Below are 14,390 nucleotides of genomic sequence, written 5' to 3' on the forward strand. Positions count from 1 at the left end.
GTGGCACTGATGATAAAAATCTGTTCAAGAATTTAGATGTGACATCTGCAGCAGGTTCAGATCTCTCAGCTATAAGACAAACTGGATACTTCGTAAAGATTTTCATCTATTATGCACAGAGAGCCAAAATCCGTTACTGAAATTGTCTGGGTGAACTGCCTGCTGGGTCCAGTGATGCACTAGTAGACAAAGAAGCTGAACAAGAAGGCTGGCCTATTTGGATTACTGGCAGAATGTGACACCAATATGGCATCAAGCCCTGCTGTGATTCCACGGACTTCATGACTGAATAAAGATTTTTCTTTTTGAGTGAGGGTGGTTGAAGTAAATTTGATCTTTTACTTGGGGAATGTGTAATATATTATCATGCTATAATGATATATGGTAATTGCTTTGGTAATCAAACCTTACACTAAGGGAAATAATGTAAAGAAAAGTATCTCTTAGCTTAACATCTTTTTTAGCTTAACCTGAAAAACATCTTAAGCATCTCTTTTAGCTTAAACTAAAAGGGTCAAAATAAGGACTGTGATTTCATGTGGAAGTTTTTGTTTGGGGAATTTTTGAAATTTTGCTCTCCCCTAGAATGTGTAAATATGCTTCTGTTTGCTACTGTAACCAGAATTTTCTAGGAAGATATCCTTTTGTGTAGGCTGTTGAACTCGATAGTAAGTAGGAAATCATGCTGAGCAGTATTAATGTGCATAGAACATAATATTATAAATTAATACTAACAGCTACTAATAATAAATTAATATCTTCAGACCTGGTAACTAAATTCACTTGAAATGATTTAATGAGCATGTGTGAACTGGAAATAAACCTATGTATTTTCTAGAACTATTGAATCACAAGAAAACTGGAGCATCAAAGTTCTCTCTGAACCAAAATCAATATTTTATTTGGTTAGAATCCCTGCTTTTGGTATACATTTGTTTATATCAGTTATCGAAACATAGCTTGGTATTCTTGGGCTTCCCTTGTGGCTCAGCTGGTAAAGAATCTGCCGGCAATGCAGGAGACCTGGGTTCGATCCCTGGGTTGGGAAGATCCTCGAGAAGGAAAAGGCTACCCACTCCAGTATTCTGGCCTGGAGAATTCCACGGTCTGTATAGCCATGGGGTCGCAATGAGTCGGACACGATTGAGTGACTTTCAGTTCACAGAAGATTTGAAAGCGATGCTGAGAAATGAAGTGGGTGGATTCTCTTAAAGTCAAATCCCATTTTTTTCCCCAACGTTTTTTTTTTTTTTTTTTTCATCTAGCATTCAACTAAAATCCTGGCAGCCCAGCATAGAAAACATAGATTACATTTTGAACCATTCATCTACAGAGAAAGATTTTCTCATGACTTACATGAAACCTCTATTTAGGTCTATACTATTCAGTTTGTCAGTGTGACACTGCTACTCCTGCACAGTTTTGGCCAGAGTGCATTGCAGCTAACATAGCCATCCTGCTACGAAAAAACCTGGGCATTGCTGAATAGTGGAAGTTCAGACATCTAATTTACAAGTCAGATTAGCGATCAGAGTCATGCGATAGCTTTATGTGGAGTTGATTTCATTTCATGGTTTTTAAGCTATTTTTTCACGGAAGCAATGCCTATAACTCAGAGACAGGTGTGTGGTAGCATTTGAAAGCCTTAAACTTTTGAATCTGTAATGAAGGGAATGTTCTTACAGATATTCAAATCCTAAAACTCAGGGATTTTGAAATAAGACGCTTTGTCATTCATTTATTGTGCCATAATTGAACGCCCCTGCAGATTTTATTTTGGATCATTGTGATTAATATTTGGAAAGCTTTCCCATTTTCAAATACAGGGCAGTTTAGGGAAGACTGTGATTGTGTGTGTGTGTCTGTGTGTGTTTAAATAGAGCAGCAAAACACTTTATAAATAAGTTATATTTAATAGGAAATAAGGGAATTTAACATTGGTAAACCAAATTGGGATTTCTATTGTTGTCTTCTGGAAACCTTCCACAATGAGGAGTAGACAGTAAATAGTTCCCTTTGTAGATTGCAGTTACTATTTTTCCCTAAAGTAAACTTTTTCCAAAATATACAGGAGAATTCATAGCTATAGCTTGATGTGTGTGTGTGTGTTCAGTCGCTAATTTATGTGTGTGTGTGCTCAGTCGTGTCTGACTCTTTGTGGCCCCATGGACTATAGCCCACGAGGCTCCTCTGTCCATGTTTTTCAGGCAAAAATACAGGAGTGGGTTGCTGTGTCCTCCTTCAAGGGATTTTCCCAACACAGGGATTGAACACATAGCTTGATGTGTGTGTATGTTCAGTTGCTAAGTCATGTCTAACTCTTGGAGATGCCATGGACTGTAACCTGCCACTCTCCTCTGTTCATGGAATTTTCCAGGCAGAAATACTGGAGTGAGTTACTATTTCCTCCTCCAGGTGATCTTCCTGAACCAGGGATAGAACCCACAACTCTTGCATCTCATGTATTGGAAGGCAGATTCTTTATTGCTGAGCCAGCTGGGAAGCCATTTAGTTTGATAGGTTACAGTCACTCTTATTTCACCTGTACTTACTGAAATAGAGAAGACATCTCATAGAAGTGAGTATTTAGTTCATTTTTTGCAGAAAGGAAGTGCTATTTATTGGGCTTTGAGGACAATTGCAGACAAGAATCTGTGGTAATTTTTAGATGGTTCTTAGGCCAATAAGCCACAGTTAGAACCAGACATGGAACAACAGACTGGTTCCAAATTGGGAAAGGAGTACATCAAGGCTGTATATTGTCACCCTGCTTATTTAACTTATATGCAGAGTACATCATGAGAAATGCTGGACTGGATGAAGCACAAGCTGGAATCAAGATTGCTGGGAGAAATATCAGTAACCCTAGATATGCAGATGACACCACCCTTATGGCAGAAAGCACAGAAGAGCTAAAAAGCCTCTTGATGAAAGTGAAAGAGGAGAGTGAAAAAGTTGGCTTAAAACTCAACATTCAGAAAATGAAGATCATGGCATCCAGCCCCATCACTTCATGGCAAATAGATGGAGAAACAGTGGAAACAGTGTCAGACTTTGTTTTTTTGGGCTCCAAAATCACTGCAGATGGTGATTGCAGCCATGAAATTAAAAGACGCTTATTCCTTGGAAGAAAAGTTATGACCAACCTAGACAGTATATTAAAAAGCAGAGACATTACTTTGCCAACAAAGGTCCATCTAGTCAAGGCTATGGTTTTTCCAGTAGTCATGTATGGATATGAGAGTTGGTCTCAAAAGGAAACTGAGCACTGAAGAATTGATGCTTTTGAACTGTGGTGTTGGAGAAGACTCTTGAGAGTCCCTTGGACAGCAAGGAGATCAAGCCAGTCCACCCAAAAAGAAATGAGTCCTGAATATTCGTTGGAAGGACTGATGGTGAAGCTGAAATTCGAATACTTTGGCCACCTGATGTGAAGAACTGACTCATTGGAAAAGACCCTGATGCTGGGAGGGATTGGGGGCAGGAGGAGAAGGGGACGACAGAGGATGAGATGGCTGGATGGCATCACCAACTCGATGGCCTTGAGTTTGAGTAAACTGCGGGAGTTGATGATGGACAGGGAGCCCTGGCCTGCTGCAGTCCATGGGGTCGCAAACAGCTGGATACGACTGAGTGACTGAACTGAACTGAACTGAAGCATCCTTATATTCTAAAGAGTAATGTGGGGCTTAGTAAAAGAATACGATTGTGGCATCCACTCCCTATAACATAAGTGGAATTAGAAAAGGGGTTTTAAAGATGTCATTCAAGGGCTTCCCTTGTAGTTTATTGGTTAAGATTCTGCCTTGCAATGTAGAGGACACTGGTTAGATCTCTGGTCTGGGAACATCCCACATGACACGCAGCAGCTAAGCATATGGGCCACAACTACTGAAGCCCACACGCTTTAGAGCCTGTGCTGTGTAACAAGCCACTCTAGTGAAAAGCCTGCACAATGCAAAGCCTGCAGCTAGAGAGTGGCCCCGTCCCTGCTCGCAGCAACTAGAGAAAGCCCATAGCCAGCCACAAAGGCCCAGCACAGTCCTCCCCCACAAAGTGTCATTCAAGGGAAGAATTGTTAATCTAGTGGAGAGTTGGTTGTGTGACATTTCCCTGTTTCTTTTTCAAAGGGCCTTTTATTTCCAGCCCAGGATTTGGGTATATCTTCCAGAAAGGTAGATTGGTATTTAATTTCTTGTCTGGGTGTTTAATCAGCTTCAGAATCTTGTTTATTGATACTGCAGTAGCACCTTCCATAGACTTCTTGAGAGATGATGGCATACGTTTCCTAGAGTTCGGGGCCCTTCCTTAACTGACTCATTTCTGGAGGGGAGGAGAATAAGTGGAGCTAGTTAGTTGGCATTTTGAGTTTCAGAGGGCAGTAGTGGGAAGAGCTGATGTTTACACCTAGTGTGGTGAGCAGGCATAAGTTTTTTTGGGTGCCGTGGGAAGTAACCAGGCTTGAGGTAGTCTTGATAGCTCCTGGGAAGGTGGACTGCTTGCCCTATAAGGGGACTTTGGGTAGGATGGTAAGAGGCCAGCCTTAGAGTGCATGCCTCACACCAGGGAACTATTCAGGGTGGGAGGCTTCTTGAAATTTAAAGCCCCCCTTCTGTGAAGACCTGAAACGTGCTATCCAAGCTGGGCCTTGAGAATGAGACAAGATAGCTGTCATAATTACATAAGGATAGCAGATGATCTTACTTCATGGCTATCAAGTAAGCCCCCATTAAAGTAGGCATGTGGGACACTTGTCCCTCTCCTATCCTGATCTGGCAGAACCAGGAAGTGAAAAAGGAAGTGGAGAAAAGTGAAAGAACCAGTAAGGATTTTGAGAGAAACTGGTATGTTCTTCTTGCCTGGCTTGGCTGAGGTTAGTATATGGATTCTCTGAGTAAGATATGAAATTGAAGGAATACATTAGACTAGATTGTATTTTGCAATGTTTGAAAATGACCGAGAAGCAGTCGTTTTATCTGGAATGTTACAGAGAGATGGGGAGTTGACTTCAGTTCAGTCGTGTCCGACTCTTTGTGACCCCATGAATCGCAGCACGCCAGGCCTCCCTGTCCATCACCGACTCCCGGAGTTCACTCAGACTCAGTCCATTGAGTCAGTGATTCCATCCAGACGTCTCATTCTCTATCATCCCCTTCTCCTCCTGGCCCCAATCCCTCCCAGCATCAGAGTCTTTTCCAATGAGTCAACTCTTCGCATGAGGTCGCCAAAGTACTGGAGTTTCAGCTTCAGCATCATTCCTTCCAAAGAATTCCCAGGGCTGATCTCCTTCAGAATGGATTGGTTGGATCTCCTTGCAGTCCAAGGGACTCTCAACAGTCTTCTCCAACACCACAGTTCAAAAGCATCAATTCTTCGCCGCTGAGCTTTCTTCACAGTCCAACTCTCACATCCATAGATGACCACAGGAAAAACCATAGCCTTGACTAGACGGACCTTTGTTGACAAAGTAAAGTCTCCGCTTTTGAATATGCTATCTAGGTTGGTCATAACTTTCCTTCCAAGGAGTAAGTGCCTTTTAATTTCATGGCTACAGTCACCATCTGCAGTGATTCTGGAGCCCCCCAAAATAAAGTCTGACACTGTTTCCACTGTTTCCCATCTATTTCCCATGAAGTGATGGGACCAATGCCACGATCTTCGTTTTCTGAATGTTGAGCTTTAAGCCAACTTTTTCACTCTCCTCTTTCACTTTCATCAAGAGGCTTTTTAGCTCTTCTGTGCTTTCTGCCATAAGGGTGGTGTCATCTGCATATCTGAGGTTATTGATATTTCTCCCGGCAGTCCTGATTCCAGCTTGTACTTCTTCCAGCCCATGGTTTCTCTTGATGTACTCTGCATATAAGTTAAATAAGCAGGGTGACAATATACAGCCTTGACGTACTCCTTTTCCTATTTGGAACCAGTCTGTTGTTCCATGTCCAGTTCTAACTGCTGCTTCCTGACCTGCATACAAATTTCTCAAGAGGCAGGTTAGGTGGTGTGGTATTCCCATCTCTTTCAGAATTGTCCACAGTTTATTGTGATCCATGGAGTCAAAGGCTTTGGCATAGTCAATAAAGCAGAAATAGGTGTTTTTCTGGAACTCTCTTGCTTTTTCCATGATCCAGTGGATGTAGGCAATTTGATCTCTGGTTCCTCTGCCTTTTCTAAAACCAGCTTGAACATCTGGAATTTCACGGTTCACATACTCCTGAAGCCTGGCTTGGAGAATTTTGAGCATTACTTTACTAGCGTGTGAGATGAGTGCAATTGTGTGGAAGTTTGAGCATTCTTTGGCATTGCCTTCCTTTGGGATTGGAATGAAAACTGACCTTTTCCAGTCCTGTGGTCACTGCTGAGTTTTCCAAATTTGCTGGCATAATGAGTGCAGCACTTTCACAGCATCATCTTTTAGAATTGGAAATAGCTCAACTGGAATTCCATCACCTCCACTAGCTTTCTTCATAGTGATGCATTATAAGGCCCACTTGACTTCGCATTCCAGAATGTCTGGCTCTAGGTGAGTGATCACACCATCGTGATTATCTGGGTTGTGAAGCTCTTTTTAATACAGTTCTTCTGTGTATTGTTGCCACCTCTCCTTAATAACTTCTGCTTCTGTTAGGTCCATACCATTTCTGTCCTTTATTGAGCCCATCTTCACGTGAACTGTTCCCTTGGTATCTCTAATTTTCTTGAAGAGATCTCTAGTCTTTCCCGTTCTGTTGTTTTCCTCTATTTCTTTGCATTGATTGCTGAGGAAGGGTTTATCTCTTCTTGCTATTCTTTGAAACTCTGCATTCAGATGCTTATATCGATTTCCTTTTCTCCTTTGCTTATCGCTTCTCTTCTTTTCACAGCTATTTGTAAGGCCTCCCCAGATAGCCATGTTGGTTTTTGCATTTCTTTTCCATGGGGATGGTCTTGATCCTTGTCTCCTGTACAATGTCACGAACCTCCGTCCATAGTTCATCAGGCACTCTATTCTTCAGATCTAGTCCCTTAAATCTATTTCTCACTTCCACTGTATAATCATGAGGGATTTGATTTAGGTCATACCTGAATGGTCTAATGGTTTTCCCTACTTTCTTCAATTTAAGTCTGAATTTGGCAGTAAGGAGTTCATGATCTGAGCCACAGTCAGCTCCTGGTCTTGTTTTTGTTGACTGTATAGAGCTTCTCCATCTTTGGCTGCAAAGAATATAATCAGTCTGATTTTGGTGTTGACCATCTGGTGATGTCCATGTGTAGAGTCTTCTCTTGTGTTGTTGGAAGAGGGTGTTTGCTATGACCAGTGCATTTTTTTGGCAAAACTCTATTAGTCTTTGCCCTGCTTCATTCTGCATTCCAAGGCCAAATTTGCCTGTTACTCCAGGTGTTTCTTGACTTCCTACTTTTGCATTCCAGTTGTCTATAATGAAAAGGACATCTTTTTGGGGTTGTAGTTCTAAAAGGCCTTGTAGGTCTTCATAGAACCATTCAACTTCAGCTTCTTCAGGGTTACTGGTTGGGGCATAGACTTGGATTACTGTGATATTGAATGGTTTGCCTTGGAGATGAACAGAGATCATTCTGTCGTTTTGAGATTGCATCCAAGTACTGCATTTCAGACTCTTTTGTTGACCATGATGCCTACTCCATTTCTTCTGAGGGATTCCTGCCTGCAGTAGTAGATGTAATGGTCATCTGAGTTAAATTCACCCATTCCAGTCCATTTTAGTTTGCTGATTCCTAGAATGTCAACGTTCACTCTTGCCATCTCCTGTTTGACCACTTCCAATTTGCCTTGATTCATGGGCCTGACATTCCAGGTTCCTATGCAATATTGCTCTTTACAGCATCAGACCTTGCTTCTATCACCAGTCACATCCACAACTGGGTATTGTTTTTGCTTTGGCTCCATCCCTTCATTCTTTCTGGAGTTATTTCTCCACTGATCTCCAGTAGCATATTGGGCACCTGCCGACCTGGGGAGTTCCTCTTTTGTTATCCTATCATTTTGCCTTTTCATACTGTTCATGGGGTTCTCAAGGCAAGAATACTGAAGTGGTTTGCCATTCCCTTCTCCAGTGGATCACATTCTGTTAGAGAGATGGGGAAGTGAGACCCAAAAGCACATATTTGAAGTGATGAAATTAGAGCATATATCCCACTGAGTTCAGTGTATTTGATCGTTTTCTTACTGTGATAGGATTTTAATTTAGTTGAACAAACCTTTAAGTAAGGTACCTACAATTTCATATGTAGGGCATCAGTTAAGCATTTTAGGTAGATTTTCTGTCCTTGGGAGGTTTCTGTTTTTAGTGTAGAGGTAAACTTGATCCATGGCAGAGTGACATGGGTGCTCTAGACCTAAAAGTGGCAATGCTCTGGGGATATGGAACTGAAAACCACTGGGGTTCAGGGCTCGCTTTGGAGGAGGCCAAGCTTGGTCTGGGCCTTGAAGGAAGAGGATGGTAACAGCTGGGAAGAGGGACATACAGCATGAGGAAATAGTCAAAGGCATGGGATTGGGAATGAATAGATGACTGGGAGAGAAGAATGCTCATCCACACTGAAAATGTTGCTGTTTTAAAGAAATGGTTTCAATCACCAGTTCGCCCATGTTAACAAATTCCAGTTGAGGTTTGATTCCTTTACATGCAATTTTGTGTTTTGTTAACATTACACAAAGTATCTTCTGTTATAACATACAGTGTAGAAATGTTATTCACTTTAGAACTTAGATGGCTGTAAGCATCAAAACCAAACTTCTAATCACAAAGTCTATTACTTTCCTTGATTTAAAACAGTAAAATGTAGAGAAGATGAAGATTTTTACGTATGATCTTAAGCATTTGGCAGTGCAGTTAGTTTCATAACAAGTGATTGTTTTTTAAAGCCTTCCCAGAATAAGAATGAGTATCTTGATGCTAGTGTCACTTTTAAATAGCTATAGCTCCAGGAATGTGTCTGTTCACGTTGTTATCTTAAATACACACCTTATCTATCCATATTGCTGTACTTCGGATGTGAAAGTAAAAATAAAGGTGTGAAGTGCCTAGCAGACTTGCATGGATTTATGCAAATCAGGAAGCACATGATCCATTAGTACTAAGGCCCTAATGTATTCAAGTATGGATTATTTCCTAAAGTTTCATACACACACACACACACACACCCACACCCACACACACCCACACACACCCACTCACACACCCATGATACCCAGTGATTAACTTCGCAGAAAAAAAAAAAAGAGATTTTTTTTCCTCTGAACTCCAGACACGTAACTAATTGTTTTATGATATCTCCATATGCATATTTAAAGATATTTAAGTCTAAAATGTGCAAAACCTGAATTTATCTTTTCACTCTAACTTGTTTCATCTTCAGTCTTTCTCATCTAAGTTAATGACAGTCCCATCCCTGTTACTCAGATCACGAACCTTGAAGTCATCTCTGACTCTTCTCTCTCATATCTACAGCTTATCCGTCTATAGTTTATGTTGGCTCTTCATCAGAATACATCTAGAATCTGAATTTGACCACCTCTCCTCACATCTACTACTACCTGGTCAGCCTATTATCTTCTCTTACTTGGAAGAGACTAATTTTAATAGTCTCCTAACTGGTCTCATGTGAGAGTAGGACTACAAAGAAAGCTGAGTGATGAAGAATTGATGCTTTTGAACTCTGGTGTTGGAGAAGACTCTTGAGAGTCCCTTGCACTGCAAGTAGATCCAACCAGTGCATCCTAAAGGAAATGAGTCTTGAATATTCATTGGAAGGACTGATGCTGAAGCTTAAAACCAATACTTTGGCCACCTGATGTGAAGAAGTGACTCATGGGAAAAGGCTCTGATGCTGGGAAAGATTGAAAGCAGGAGGAGAAGGGGACGACAGAGGATGGATGGCGTCACTGACTTGATTGACATGAGTTTGAGCAAGCTCCGAGAGATGGTGATGGACAGGGAAGCCTGGCCTGCTGCAGTCCATGAGGTCGCAAAGAGTTGGATATGACTGAGCTACTGAACTAACTAGTCTTCTAGCTTCCTCTTATAATCCCCAACTAGGCGTGTAACCTAGCACTTTGGTCTAGTGTCAGTGCAGTCAGTAGCCAAAAGAATTACAGTTAGAACCTAAGTCAAATGTTGTCTTTGTGACGTCACAGCTTTGTTTCCTTTCTTATTCAGTCTAAAAACTAAAGTCTTTCTAGTAGCTTATAAGGCTCTGCTTGATCTTCCTCCATCTGCAGTCTCAGTTTTTGACTGTGTTTCAGTTCAGTTCAGTCGCTCAGTCGTGTCCGACTCTTTGCGACCCCATGAATCGCAGCACTCCAGGCCTCCCCGTCCATCACCAACTCCTGGAGTTCACTCAGACTCAACGTCCATCGAGTCAGTGATGCCATCCAGCCATCTCATCCTCTTGTCGTCCGCTTTTCCTCCTGACCCCAATCCCTCCTAGCATCAGAGTCTTTTCCAATGAATCAACTCTTCACATGAAGTGGCCAAAGTACTGGAGTTTCAGCTTTATCATCATTCCTTCCAAAGAAATCCCAGGGCTGATCTCCTTCAGAATGGACTGGTTGGATCTCCTTGCAGTCCAAGGGACTCTCGAGTCTTCTCCAACACCACAGTTCAAAAGCATCAATTCTTCGGTGCTGAGCCTCTTCACAGTCCAACTCTCACATGCATACATGACCACAGGAAAAACCATAGCCTTGACTAGACGGACCTTAGTCAGCAAAGTAATGTCTCTGCTTTTGAATATGCTATCTAGGTTGTTGATAAGTTTTCTTCCAACCCTCTATTCACACCTGACTCTTTTTCCTGGAATAGCTGGCCTCAGGGCCTTTGCACTTGGCTCTTCCCTTTCCTGGAATGCTCTTCCCCCTAGATAGCCACTTAGCTTATTCCCTAACTTTTCTTGGGTCTTTTCTGGAATGTTACATTGCTAGTGAGAACTTCCTTGACCATTTTATTTAATGCATCCTCCTTTTTCCAATTGCTGTATTTTTCTAGTTAGCACTTTCCCGAACGAATTGTATATTTTACTTTTTTATGGTCGGTTTTTTTCCTTTTAGGATGAAGGCTTGATGGAAGCAGGGGATTTCGTTTTGTTTACTGCTGTACTATCCCACCTAGAATCATTTTTGGCATGTAGTTCATGCTTGAATACATAATTTACTGAATGAATAAAAGATAATAAAAATTTATTGTGTGGGATTTAAACTTGTAATAAAACCTTTGGGCAAGGATGCTATTTCCAAATGTTTGAATATTACTTTCCCTTTAAATTTTTTAAGTCAAATGTATTGGGGTGTAATTTATATAAAATAGAAAGTACTTATTTAAAATGTACTGTTCAGTGAATTGTGACAGACATATACACCTATGTAACTGCTATTACAATCAAGGTGTAGACTGTTTCCATCACGTCAGAAGGTTCCCTTGTCTCCCCTTGCAGTCACTTATCCCTTTCTCCCTTGTGCTCATTTCCAGGCAACCGTTAATCTGATTTTTGTCACTAGTTTTTCCTACTCCAGATTTTCATGTAAATACAATCACATATTATGTGCTCTTTCCAGCATGATGTTTTTGAAGCTGCTTGTGTTATTGTATGTCTTAGTAATGGGTTCCTTTTCCCTGTGGAAGAGTGTTCATTGTATAATTGTGCCACAGTTTGCTTTTCCATTTACCTGACTGTGGACATTTAGGGTATTTCTGTTTTACATAGGAATAAGCTACCATGAATGCTCATGTTCAGGTCTTTGTGTCTTATGCTTTAACCTTTCTGGGTTCGATACGCAGGAATAGAAGTTTAGTGACATATGATAAATGTGTGATTAACTTCGTAAGAAACTGCCAAACTGTTTTCAAAGTAATTATACCATATTCTCCCAAATGTATGAAAATTCTCCTTGCTCCACATTCTGGCCAGCACTTGATGCTATCATTCTTTTAAATTTTGACATTCTAGTGGAGTGCATGGTGGTATCTCATTGTGGTTTTAATTTGCATTTGTTTGTTTACCAGTGACATTGATCTTTTCATGTACTTATTGACCATTTGTTTAATGTTTTGTGAAATATTTGTTTAAATCTTTTGTCCATTAAAAAAATTAGATTGTTTGTTTTCTTGAAATTGTTGGTCTATAGATTGCCCTTTTTCTTTCATTAATGGTGTCTTTTGAAGAACAGAAATTTTAATTTTTGAATACGTCTGTTTTTATCAGTGTTTTCTCCTTCCCTTCCTTCCTTGTGTGGTTCTTTCTAAGAAATCTTTGATTAACTCTAAGTTATAAGGACTTTGGTGTATGTTTTCTCTAAAAGTTTTATGTAATAGTTTCAGCTTTTACATTCAGTCTCTGGCCCCTTTTGAGTTAAGTTTTGTGTAGAGTTTGAGGTAAGGATCAAGGTCCATTCTTTTTCATATTTAGTTTTCCAAGGACCAGTTATGGAAAAAAACTGTCTCTTCTCCCTTGTCTTATCTTGAAGCTTTTGTTGAAAATGAACTAATCATATATTTCTGAATCTTTTCCTTGACTCTTTTATATATTAATCTATATGTGTATCATGTCAGCACCACACTGATTCATACTGTCTTGAAGTATGTGTGATATAAGTTGTCCAGCTTTGTTCTTTTTAAAATTGTTTAGGCCCTCTAAATCCTTTTTACTACCATGTCCTTGAAACTGTTTTATTTTAAATTTATTTCTTTTTCTTGTTACTCACAAAAGGGAGTTTTAATATCTAACCTTGGCAGTTAGGGCCCTCTCCAGTTAGGCTCTAGTCTGCTTTTTCTATCTTTATTTTCTACCTTTTTAATACCTAACAAATACTCTAGGGTCTTGGTCAGTATTCCTACATTTATCTCTTTTTCTTTGGTAATACTCTTTCCTTTCCTGAAAGCCCTTTTTCACCTCTCCCTGTTAAAATCTGAATCATTCTTCAGAGTCTCTCATTTCTTTATGGTGGTGCTTTTCTTACTAGGATATTACAATCTTTTAGGTATTTGTCAAATCCTTCTTATTACATTGTAAGCTCATTGGATGCTTTACTCATCTTTGATTCTCCCATAGTGCCTGACTAGCCCAGAACCTGACACATAGTTGGTGTTCTTTAAGTATTTATTGAATATGTACATAAGTAATCTTCAAATTAGAAAACCTTTAGGGCACCTTAACGTATTAGCTCTCCAGTGTGGCTTGTTGAATGACTGTATCTAAGACTGTACTACCTGCAGTCAGCCAGGCTCCTGTCCATGGGATTCTCCAGGCAGGAATACTAGAGTGGGTTGCCATTTCCTTCTCCAGGGCATCTTCCTTACCCAGGGATCGAACCCAGGTCTCCTGTGTCTGCTGCTTTGCTGGTGGATCCTTTACTGCTGAGCCACTGGGGAAGCCCCTGCAGGCATCACGCTGCCTCGCAGAGATCTTTTTGCATGGCTGTAGTTTTAGAGTAGGGAACAGAAAGAAATAGAGGGGCTATTATTTCTTCCAAATGGTGTTCACTCAGTAAAGTCGGGGAGGGGGTGGAGTTAAGGGTGGCTGTGGGAGTTGGGGGGGTTTGCTGTGGGCAGTTACTCATCCTCTAATATAATCCATATCTTTCTCTCTTAACTTTTATGTGAGTCCTTTAACTTTACCTTTGTTGGTCAACGTGATAGTTACTATTTATGTCAGCAAGGGTGAACCAACTAAGCCCTCAGTGACCTGTATACAAATGGTAAACACATGAGTATTTTCTGTGTGCTATGAGTAAGTGTGGAGATGGGTATCATTAATAGAGGAGGAACACTTGGGTGTCTGATTGCCCTTTTAGATTTTCATAGGCCTATATCTAGGTGTATAAATTAGGGAGGACCAAATGTGCTTTGCTTAGCCCAATGTTCACTTACTGAGCAGTCTATTTTCAGATAGTTCTTCAGATAGTGAAAGTCATCCGTCATTGCTTAATTTTATGTACTCTTCCACTTATTTATACCCGCTGTCATTTGCTGAGATCATCCCCTCAAAAAACATTTTCTTGAGGACCCATGATGTGTTGAATGCTAGCGCTGGCACTAAAAAGATAAAAAAAGACATGCCTCCTGAAGGAGTGGAACTTTCAGTTGATGTATCATTATTCAACAGATACTTCTATATCCCAAGGAAGTGCTATAGCATATACAGAATTGTAGCAAGCTAATTTTGTGATCTTTGAATCCCTTTGTTACCTAGAGAATATCAAAAGAGGGAGAGATTTCATTAGGCAAATTCATAGTGCCATTGACGTGCTGTGTGTTTAGCCCTACCTCTTACGAGATAGGCATCAGAATCTTTCATGAAGCTTAGTGAGAGCAACTGTAGTACATGGTCTGAGGTCACAAAGGACCGATTCTTGCCTCATGCCTGAGAAAGCATAAGGA

The 14,390-nt window shown here is 40.6% G+C and overlaps 1 protein-coding gene across 12 annotated transcripts in view; it reads left to right on the plus strand.

Moving 5' to 3' along the window:
• GTDC1 (glycosyltransferase like domain containing 1) overlaps positions 1-14,390 on the plus strand; it is a 523,084-nt gene that overhangs the window by 13,040 nt on the left and 495,654 nt on the right. For 2 of the 12 annotated variants that reach the window (XM_060410058.1, XM_060410059.1), the window contains exon 5: positions 1-14,390. This exon is cut by the window's right edge. The exons of the other annotated variants lie outside the window; for them this stretch is intronic. The gene's annotated coding sequence lies outside the window, so the exon portion shown is untranslated. 12 annotated transcript variants of the gene reach the window in all.

The sequence above is a fragment of the Ovis aries genome, chromosome 2, assembly GCF_016772045.2.
Source record: "Ovis aries strain OAR_USU_Benz2616 breed Rambouillet chromosome 2, ARS-UI_Ramb_v3.0, whole genome shotgun sequence".
Lineage (NCBI taxonomy): Eukaryota > Metazoa > Chordata > Mammalia > Artiodactyla > Bovidae > Ovis > Ovis aries.